Source organism: Mirounga leonina, unplaced genomic scaffold (assembly GCF_011800145.1).
Source record: "Mirounga leonina isolate KUSES-001 unplaced genomic scaffold, KU_Mleo_1.0 Mir_167, whole genome shotgun sequence".
In the NCBI taxonomy this organism is placed as follows: Eukaryota; Metazoa; Chordata; class Mammalia; order Carnivora; family Phocidae; genus Mirounga; species Mirounga leonina.
Window position 1 is genome coordinate 1,793,469 of NW_023270422.1, and position 11,761 is coordinate 1,805,229.

Below are 11,761 nucleotides of genomic sequence, written 5' to 3' on the forward strand. Positions count from 1 at the left end.
TGGGGAGGGTATGTGCTATGGTGAGCACTGTGAATTGTGCAAGGCTGTTGAATCTCAGATGTGTACCTCTGAAACAAATAATACAATATATGTTAAAAAAAAAAAAGATAGCAGGAGGGGAAGAATGAAGGGGGGAAATCGGAGGGGGAGACGAACCATGAGAGACGATGAACTCTGAAAAACAAACTGAGGGTTCTAGAGGGGAGGGGGGTGGGAGGATGGGTTAGCCTGGTGATGGGTATTGAGGAGGGCACGTTCTGCATGGAGCACTGGGTGTTATACGAAAACAATGAATCGTGGAACACTACATCAAAAACTAATGATGTAATGTATGGTGATTAACACAATAATAATAATAATAATAATAATAATAATAAAAGAATATGCTCTCTCTCTGGCCTACCTTCTAAACACTTACTGACATCAGACCATCAGCAATGTGGCTCCCGACCATGCTGCCCTATATAATACCCACACGCAGCTGTCAAAATTCAAGTAAATTAAAACGATGTAAATGTAAAATTCATTTCTTTGGTCACACTAGTCACATCTCAAATGCTCGATAGCCCCATGTGTCTAGTGGTTACCAGACTGGGCACACACAATACAGCATTTCTGTCCTCCTGGAAAGTTCTGCCGGACACTGCTGCCATGGATCATTCTTTCAAAGTGCAGCTGAGCACTGTTTTGGTACAGGTATAGGTATAGGTTCAGGTACGGGCACAGGAACAGGTACAGGTACAGGCACAATTACAGGTACAGGCGCAGGCACAGGTGCAGGTGCAGGCACAGGCACAGGCGCAGGCGCAGGTGCAGGTACAGGTGCAGGTATAGGCACAGGTGTTGGTACAGGCACAGGTACAGGCAGAGGTACAGGTGCAGGTACAGGTGTAAGCAGAGGTGCGTATACAGGCACAGGCATAGGTATAGGCATAGGTGCAGGCAGAGGTACAGATACAGGCAGAGGTACAGCCACAGTACAGGCGCAGGTACAGGTACAGGCACAGGTGCAAGCAGAGGTGCATGTACAGGCACAGGTATAGGCATAGGTGAAGGCAGATGCACAGGTGCAGGCACAGGTGCAGGTACAGGCGCAGGTACAGGCACAGGTGCAAGCAGAGGTGCATATACAGGCACAGGTATAAGCATAGGTAGGCACAGGACAGGCACCGTACAGGTGCAGGTACAGGTACAGGCTCAGGTACAGGTAGAAAGATTCTGCAGCTCTAGAGTCAGGTCCTTCTGACTGCCTTTCATTTGGCTCCTTCTGTCGGACCCCTTGAGTCTCTTGCCTGATGCAGGAGACATAGTATCCGGGGCCCCAAGAAACCAGTTTTTTCTGTCAGACCTCGCTGGGTTTATTCTTTCTCCTGAGAGTCACAAAGTTGCCTAAATGCAAGGTCCTTGGCTCTTTCTCTTTTCCTTTCAGGCTGGATTCCTGGATTAGAGGAAGGTTTCCCACATTAGCAACCCAGAGACATTTAAAGGTTTCTGACAGAAATGTCCTGTTTCCCAGCAGAGAGCGGGGGTGGGGGGGGGCTCGGTTACACAGGAAGCACCCCACGGTGGTGGTGAGGGAGCAGGAAGCATGGACCCTTCCCCAGTGAGTGCCGTGAGCGTGGGCTTCAGAAAACCCACCCCCCAAACACTGCCTATGCAGGTGGGCTTCTAAGTTGCTCGAGCAAGTGATGATGATCTACGAACTATTAGAGAGAGTGAGGTGCAAGGCTAGCTGCAGGTGGCCGGGTCCAGCCTGAGCCCACAAACACAAGTCTGTGATGTACTTCTGAGCTCAGGCTTCCCCTTTCCAGGTGACAGCGCTGAGTGCCAGCCTGCCGGAGAACTGCCCACAGAAACAAGTTTCCCCGGAGACAGGAAGAGCCAAGGAGAGCCTCACAGGCCAGGCATCTTCCTGCCACTGACGAGCATGACTGCAACAGCAATGATAGGACACGTTACAATCACAAGGGGCTTCTTTGGTGTTTCTTTAATGTCTAACAGTCCTGAGGGGCAGGAAGGACATTTTACAATGAGGGGAAAGGGGGTCCAAAAACATTAAACAGTTTTCCCTAGATCGGAGCCAGGGGAGTAGAGTGGAGTAGAGTCAGGGGAGTAGACATTCAAACCCGAATCTTTTGCTTCCAAGTCGTGGCCACTTTCCTCTTTTCCAAACTATTGTTTACAGGAATGGCATTTGCTTTGATGTTTCTTCTATTCCTACACTCTAGTTCTACTCTCTAGATTGATGGGGTAAAGTCTGTTTCTATTGCTGTGGTTAAAAAGACAGGTTTCAGAATTAAAGAGATAAGGATTTAAGAGCTGTGTGATCTTGGAAAAGTTACTAAATCCCTCTGAGCCTCAACTTTCTCATGGGTATTCCTACTTCGGATGGTTGTGGTAAGGATGTGGTAAAATGGAAGAAGGTATGACATAGTCACACTTCAAGGAGCTTAAAAGCCCCAACAGGAGTGAGACTAATGTCCCATCAGCAGGCAGAATAGCGTGGTGGTTCCCAGTGAGACACTGGGGCCACTCTGCTGGGGTCAAATCCCAGCTCCACTGGTCAGGGAATTCAACCTCTCCGGGTCTCAATTTCCTCATCTATATGTGGCATTCAAACAAGTCCCCAGTGCCAGAGAAGCCATGAGGACTGCAACAGGAATATGTGCAAACCACTTGGAATGATTCCAGCATATTTCAGTGAGTGGGAACACTAAGGTGAGGGGCCAATTAGGGGAAGGACACAGACATGAATAGAACCTTGGCATTTCCAAATTGGCTGGCGAGGCGGAGCTGGGGGTATAGCTTGGCAGGTACAGGACTGCAGGAGGCAGAAAGTTTATGGAGAGGCTAAGACTTCTTTCAGTTTCACATTTCAAATTCCTAATTTCCAAAGGAATACAGCTGGCCCCTCAAAGGGACAGACAAGGAAGAAACAGCTGGTGTCAACCCCAAAGGAGAGTGGCAGAGTGGACATCTCAGGTCTGATCCATGCTGATCCTGTGCCCAGGAATCTTAATTTTTCCTTCTGGACTGAGCTTGGCCTTCCCCGGGGCTGAAATGTCCCCATTTGCATGCTTGGGCCAAGCATCTGCATCTTAGGATCGCCTCCCTGCGCCGTGCAAAGTGATTGCTTTTCCACAGTGAGGAAGGAGCTATGCTTGCCTGAGGGGCTGGGTGGGGACGGCTGAGCACAGGGAACCCACCAGGGCCCATCATAGGGGGGCAGGAAGCTCCACTGTCCCCTCCGAAGGACACCAGAATGCAGGAGGATGCCAGCCCCTTGGGGTGCTCCCTGCCCCCCTCACCTCTGCTCACCCCTGCTCCCCATGCCGGAGGGCTTTTCCTTTCTCTCTTTTCTCTACTGGGAGCACATCCTTTCCTGCAGATTAAGAGACCTGATTTTTCTGATCATTCCTGGATCTCAGGCCCCAGGCCAACGGCCTTTCTTCTGAGTTCCAGTCTTTCATACCCAGTTGCCTACTCGGTGCCTCTCATTTCCACATTTCAAACTCACCATGTCCATCAGAGAAACCTGGAGTTCCCACCTCCATGCGTTCCCCCACCGCCCCATCTGGGAAACAGCGTCCAGTCCCGGTGGAGGCAGAGATGGAGGATTTATCCTCGACATGTCACGTTCCCATGCCCAGCCCACCAGCAAGTTCCATTGACCCTGTCTCCAGACCCCATCCACCCACTCCCTCCTGGTCCAGGCAGTGGTGCACAGCAGTAGCTAGTTCTCCTTCCTGAGAGCTGATTGTTAGCATTGACTTCTCCCCAACTTCATCATCAATAACTTCACCTTGTGTAGCTTGGGACCAGCCATGGTGGGAGGAGGTCCACCAGGGAAATTGGTCAAGGTGACCAATCAGGGCTTTTTCTTCACTCTTGACTTTTTCTTTTCACCAAAGAGCTGTGGTTACACACTACCAGCACACCAGCGAAAACAGGTTTCTGGAAATGTAAGTGACATGCCTTGTTCTTCCTTAAAGCCTTTTGATAACCTCTCCCTGCACTTGGAAGAAAATTTGTCTTCTTAATATGCTTTACAAGGGGTGTCCATGTCTCCGGCCTCGTTTTGTGCCAACTGCTTTCAGAAGTCAAGTCCATGTGGACCCGGGTGAGTCAAGTCCCTCTGGAGAGACTTTGTCAGATGAGCTGAATAAGGCATGTGTTGTGAGTTTGAATTGCACAGGCCTCGCTCCCAGGGTGCAGTGCTGACACTTTCTATGTTATAGAATTTTCCTAACTTTGCTGCCCTGTTCAGCCTGATTAAGAAAACAATCTAGACCAGCGCTGTCTGATAAAAAACATAAGTCATATATGTAATTTTCAGTGCTCTAATAGTCATATTAAAAAGTAAAAAGAAACAAGCGAAATTAACGCTAATAAAATGTTTTCTTTAGCCCAATACGTGCTGCTCCAGATCTGACTTGTCCCCACGGGTCCTCGGGCGTGTCCTGATTCGCTTCCATACTCCCAAGGTGCAGTTATCCTGGCTCAGACTCAGATGTTTGCCTTTTGTCCTGTAGCATCCAGGGAACCCTCCAGGATCTCGTCCCTGGAGACAGGCTCATAGGTGTGGCTTCCCCGGGTCCTGATAGCTAGCCCTTCTTCAGGATAGCTGGTTTCCCCACTCCGAGGCCCCATTCTCACCCTCCCAGGACACCGGAGGCTGTTATCAGGCACTTGTGGTGATCATTCCTTTGTGGCAAAGCTGCAAACTCCAGGGGTCAGGACAGGTCATGCAAGGCCAGACTCCAGAGTCCACTGGGCTCTTGCATCCTCCATTTATTTGAGAGAGAGACAGAGAGAGAACACGAGAAGGGTGGAGGGGCAGACAGAAAAGGAGACTTCTCGTTGAGCAGGGAGCTCGATGCAGGGCTTGATCCCAGGACCCTGAGATCATGACCTGAGCCGAAGGCGGACGCTTAATCTAGTGAGCCACCCAGGCGCCCCTGCTTAAATCTTCTTATATACATTCCTTACTACAGTTTTCTCATTAAGTCTGTGTGTCTGTAGGTATATACATGCATATATATATACATGTATATATATCTGTATCTATATCCATCCACATTTATCTGAAAGGCAACAGTAACAAAATTTAACCAGTGCAGTTTTAATTAATTAATTTACAAATGCTCATACAGCCCTTCCTCTGTGCTGGGCACTGTTTTAAGTTGTTTACAAATATTGCTGCATTTAACTCTCAGAACAATTTTATGAAGTAGATACTATCACTGCTTCTGATTTGGAGATGGGGAAACTGAGTCACCGTACCGTTTCCGTTACCCAATTCATTACTTACTGCTTGGTTATTGTTTTAGGAAAAACCTGACCTTGATCCATACTCTACTTCTTCCAAAACATAAAAAGAACACTTTGTATGTGTAAATAATGCAGGCTAAGAGCTTTCCTAGGAAATGGTGCAAGAGAACCTCATTGATTTTCCTGGGTGAGGATATGATAAGGTCTGTGGCAGAGTTTCACTAGGATAACAATTTCCACTAGGTAGCAAATTATACTTTGATGCAGCAGTTGGAGTAATTTAAGACTACTCCCATTGCTTCCCATTGGATTTACATGTTTACCCTTACATATCACTAGGAACGAGTTGTTTTGTTTTGTTTGTATTTTTTTAGAGAGGGAAGGAGAGGCAGGGGAGGAGCAGAGGAAGAGGGAGAGAGAGATTTTCAAGCAGACTCCACATCCAGCACATAGCCCGAGGTGGGGCTCGGTCTCATAACCCTAAGCCGAAATCAAGAGTTGGTTGCTTAACCGACTGAGCCACCCAGGCGCCCCTCACTGGGAAAGAGGTGGTTTTTTTTTTTAATTTTTTTATTGTTATGTTAATCCCTATACATTACATCATTAGTTTTAGATGTAGTGTTCCATGATTCATTGTTTGTGCATAACACCCAGTGCTCCATGCAGAACATGCCCTCCTCAATACCCATCACCAGGCTAACCCATCCTCCCACCCCCCTCCCCTCTAGAACCCTCAGTTTGTTTTTCAGAGTCCATTGTCTCTCATGGTTCATCTACCCCTCTGATTTCCCCCCCTTCATTCTTCCCCTCCTGCTATCTTCTTCTTATTTTTTTTTCTTAACATATATTGCATTATTTGTTTCAGAGGTACAGATCTGAGATTCAACAGTCTTCCACAGTTCACAGCGCTTACCAGAGCACATACCCTCCTATCACCCAGTCACCCCATCCCTCCCACCCCACCCCCCACTCCAGCAACCCTCAGTTTGTTTCCTGAGATTAAGAATTCCTCATATCAGTGAGGTCATATGATACATGTCGTTCTCTGTTTGACTTATTTCGCTCAAAATAATACACTCCAGTTCCATCCACATCATTGCAAATGGCAAGATCTCATTCCTTTTGATGGCTGCATAATATTCCATTGTATATATACACCACATCTTCTTTAGCCATTCATCTGTCGATGGACATCTTGGCTCTTTCCATAGTTTGACTATTGTGGACATTGCTGCTATAAACATCGGGGTGCACGTACCCTTTCAGATCCCTACTTTTGTATCTTTGGGGTAAATACCCAGTAGTGCAATTGCTGGATCATATGGTAGCTCTATTTTCAAATTTTTGAGGAACCTCCATACAGTTTTCCAGAGTGGCTGCACCAGCTTGCATTCCCACCAACAGTGTAGGAGGGTTCCCCTTTCTCCGCATCCCCGCCAACATCTGTCATTTCCTGACTTGTTAATTTTAGCCATTCTGACTGGTGTGAGGTGGTATCTCACTGAGGTTTTGATTTGGATTTCCCTGATGCCGAGTGATATTGAGCACTTTTTCGTGTGTCTGTTGGCCATTTGGATGTCTTCTTTGGAAAAATGTCTGTTCATGTCTTCTGCCCATTTCTTGATTGGATTCTTTGTTCTTTGGGTGTTGAGTTTGATAAGTTCTTTATAGATTTTGGATACTAGCCCTTTATCTGATATGTCATTTGCAAATATCTTCTCCCATTCTGTCGGTTGTCTTTTGGTTTTGTTGACTGTTTCCTTTGCTTTGCAAAAGCTTTTTATCTTGATGAAGTCCCAATAGTTCATTTTTGCCCTTGCTTCCCTTGCCTTTGGCAATGTTTCTAGAAAGAAGTTGCTGCGGCTGAGGTTGAGGAGGTTGCTGCCTGTGTTCTCCTTTAGGATGTTGATGGACTCCTGTCTCACATTGAGGTCTTTCCACCATTTTGAGTCTATTTTTGTGTGTGGTGTAAGGAAATGGTCCAGTTTCATTCTTCTGCATGTGGCTATCCAATTTTCCCAACACCATTTGTTGAAGAGACTGTCTTTGTTCCATTGGACATTCTTTCCTGCTTTGTCAAAGATTAGTTCACCATAGAGTTGAGGGTCCATTTCTGGGCTCTCTATTCTGTTGCATTGATCGATGTGTCTGTTTTTGTGCCAGTACCATACTGTCTTGATGATGACAGCTTTGTAATAGAGCTGGAAGTCCGGAATTGTGATGCCGCCAGCTTTGCTTTTCTTTTTCAACATTCCTCTGGCTATGCGGGGTCTTTTCTGGTTCCATACGAATTTTAGGATTATTTGTTCCATTTCTTTGAAAAAAGTGGATGGTATTTTGATGGGGATTGCATTGAATGTGTAGATTGCTCTAGGTAGCATTGAAATCTTCGCAATATTTGTTCTTCCAATCCATGACCATGGAACATTTTTCCATTTCTTTGTGTCTTCCTCAATTTCTTTCATGAGTATTTTATAGTTTTCTGAGTACAGATCCTTTGTCTCTTTGGTTAGATTTATTCCTAGGTATCTTATGGTTTTGGGTGCAACTGTAAATGGGATCAACTCCTTAATTTCTCTTTCTTCTGTCTTGTTGTTGGTGTACAGGAATGCCACTGACTTCTGTGCATTGATTTTATATCCTGCCACTTTACTGAATTTCTGTATCAGTTCTAGCCGGGTGGAGTCTTTTGGGTTTTCCACATGAAGTATCATATCATCTGCAAAGAGTGAGAGTTTGACTTCTTCTTTGCTGATTTGGATGCCTTTGATTTCTTTTTGTTGTCTGATTGCTGTGGCTAGGACTTCCAATACTATGTTGAATAGCAGTGGTGATAGTGGACATCCCTGCCACGTTCCTGACCTTAGGGGGAAAGCTCTCAGTTTTTCTCCATTGAGAAGGATATTCGCTGTAGGTTTTTCATAGATGGCTTTTATGATATTCAGGTATGTACCCTCTATCCCTATACTCTGAAGAGTTTTGATCAAGAAAGGATGCTGTACTTTGTCAAAAGCTTTTTCTGCATCTATTGAGAGGATCATATGATTCTTGTTCTTTCTTTTGTTAATGTATTGTATCACATTGATTGATTTGCGGATGTTGAACCAACCTTGCAGCCCAGGGATAAATCCCACTTGGTCATGGTGAATAATCCTTTTAATGTACTGTTGGATCCTATTGGCTAGTATTTTGGTGAGGATTTTTGCATCCATGTTCATCAGGGATATTGGTCTGTAATTCTCCTTTTTGATGGGGTCTTTGTCTGGTTTGGGGATCAAGGTAATGGTGGCCTCATAAAAGGAGTTTGGAAGTTTTCCTTCCGTTTCTATTTTTTGGAACAGTTTCAGAAGAATAGGTATTAATTCTTCTTGAAATGTTTGGTAGAATTCCCCTGGGAAGCCACTTGGCCCTGGGCTTTTGTTTTTTGGGAGATTTTTGATGACTGCTTCAATTTCCTTAGTGATTATAGGTCTGTACAGGTTTTCTATTTCATCCTGGTTCAGTTTTGGTAGTTGATACATCTCTAGAAATGCATCCATCTCTTCCAGGTTATCTAATTTGCTGGCATAGAGTTGCTCATAATATGTTCTTATAATTGTTTGTATTTCCTTGGTGTTGATTGTGATCTCTCCTCTTTCATTCATGATTTTGTTGATTTGGGTCATTTCTCTTCTCTTTTTGATAAGTCTGGCCAGGGGTTTATCAATCTTGTTAATTCTTTCAAAGAACCAGCTCCTAGTTTCGTTGATCTGTTCTACTGTTCTTTTGGTTTCTATTTCATTGATTTCTGCTCTGATCTTTATGATTTCTCTTCTCCTGCTGGGTTTAGGCTTTATTTGCTGTTCTTTCTCCAGCTCCTTTAGGTGTAGGGTTAGGTTGTGTACTTGAGACCTTTCCTGTTTCTTGAGAAAGGCTTGTATTGCTATATACTTTCCTCTTAGGACTGCCTTTGCTGCATCCCAAAGATTTTGAATAGTTGTGTTTTCATTTTCATTGGTTTCCATGAATTTTTTTAATTCTTCTTTAATTTCATGGTTGACCCATTCATTCTTTAGTAGGATGCTCTTCAGCCTCCATGTATTTGAGTTCTTTCTGACTTCCCTCTTGTGATTGAGTTCTAGTTTCAAACCATTGTGGTCTGAAAATAGGCAGGGAATGATCCCAATCTTTGGGTACCAGTTGAGACCTGATTTATGTCCTAGTCACTGGGAAAGAGTTTAACAGTCAACTTGACAAAGGAAAGGTAGGGAACCAACAATCAATAATACCGAAGTTATCTGAAGAGTTCAGGTGACCAAACAAGTTGATTTGCTTGGGTCTAGAGGTTACCTGGGACCTGGGACTGTCAGTTTTAAAACCCCAACAGTCCCAGGCAAAGGGGGTAATTGGTCTCTCTGCTCTTGGCCTAAGGCTTCTGATAGTAACAGAAGCAAAGCAGCAAGAATTCTATATGAGTGGGCCTTATAATCTGGAAACTGTGTCCCTCGAGTCCTCCCTTGGGACCCTACAATGAACTCAAGAATGATGTTGTGTTAAAAATGGATTTCTTGCCTTATACAAGATTTTCCTGGCCTCCCTGTATTAATGTAGCTGCTCTGTATTTTAGACATAACACAATTCAAAAAGATCTCTTCTTAATTATTTTAAGCCTCTTGACATGATTGTCCTTTGATACGTGACTTTTTCTTTCCAATGTCTGTTTTTTTTCGATGTCTGGCCTGCCTCTTCATGAGAAGGCGGATCTCACCAAATAGATGGGTATAGCCATTCTGGGAGAATTTCTTTTAATTCTTCTGATTGGAAGCTTTATAATTTGGCTATCCCAAGAAGAAGCTGCAATTCTCATTTTTCAGGTAAGTTTTAAGAGTCAAGTTTTCCACTTTTGATCTGATCACATGCATGAAAGCCTAGATGAAAACAGGTTAATTAGTTGTTCTAGAGGTAGAACTTTGTTTGGTTGCTCACAAGGAACCAGGAAAAGTGAGCCACTAAAGTCCAGATAAAGGATTACATCTGTCCCCCCGATCCTGTCCCCTTATCACCAATGGCTCCATATTTCCTCTCCATCAACCTCTCTTCCCCAAGCATCACTTGCTTGAGAAAAGGCAGATTCTATGCCAGTGATGGGCACAGAGAGCTAGGGTAGCCAGCCTCACTAGACAAAGGATACAGCCAAAGACACGGTGCATGGAGACCATGGTTTGCTAGTTTTCTCAGTCTTCTGGTGTCCTGCCCAAACAACTTAATATGCTTTACAAGGGGTGTCCATGTCTGTGGCCTCGCTTGGTGCCAATTTCTTTCAGAAGTCAAGGCCCTCTGGGGAAAAGATAGCAGAGGAATAGGGGACCTTATTCCAAACTGGTCCCCATAATTGAGCTGGATATCTACCAGATCACTCTGAGCACCCACGAAATCAGCTTGAGATGTAAGAAGATAGATGTGGATCTCTACAAACAGAATATCTCAGGCAGTTGGTTTCGAGGAATGAAGAGGGGAGCCATGATTCTGCGGGCAGATATCAAAGGATAAACAGCAGCGGGAGGGAGCCTGGCCGTGGGGATCCTACACTGGTGAGCGACAGCCTCGCGCACTGGGAACGAGCCACAGACTCGCAGACTGGTAGTGGCGGGGAAAGGACTTTAGGGCAGCCCCCGGGACGGAAGCCCAGAGCAGCGGGTTCATGCATGTGAACTGGGAGTGGCTGGCAGTTTTAGAAGCATAAAGGGCAGAGATGTGCCCCGACCTGGAGGCAGGACTGGGAGAGCTGCAGAGGGGCGCACAACCAGGACCCTGCAGTTTATAGCAGCACGGACAGAAACGGAGAAAGTATGGCCTGGAGAGCTCAGTGAAGAACAGACTGCAATCTCTCTGCTCTGAGGCAGAGGGTTGGAAATGGTCTCTTCTGCTCTCTCGGAAGAGAGGCAGAAAGCCACCAGAGAACAAAAGCCCCCCAAAATTGGTTTCCACTAAGCCCATCGCCTGCCACAGGGGGCAGGGCAACTCTGCCCAAACAGGGTTGCCTGAGTAACAGCGCAGCAGGCCCCTCCCCCAGAAGACAGGCTGGGAAAACAAGAGGCCAGCAACCCTAAGGTCCCTAGAAAACAGGTGCATCTTGCTTGGGTTGTGGTCAATAATTTGGACTCTATACATTCCCTCAACAGAATGACTAGGAGGAAGAACCCCCAAATGGGAAAGACTCAGAGATTATGACTTATGCATCAGATTTACAAATGGATTCAGATACAACCAAGATGTTGGAGATGGAATTCAGGCTAGCAATTGTGAAGACGATAGCTAGGATGGCGAAATTGATTAATGGCAACATAGAGTCTCTAAGGGCAGAAATGAAAGCTGAATTGGCAGAACTTAAAAATGCTATCAATGAGATCCAATCTAATCTAGATAATCTAACAACTAGGGTAAACGAGGCAGAAGAACGAATTAGTGATTTAGAAGACCAATTAATAGACAAGAAGGGAAAAGAGGAGGC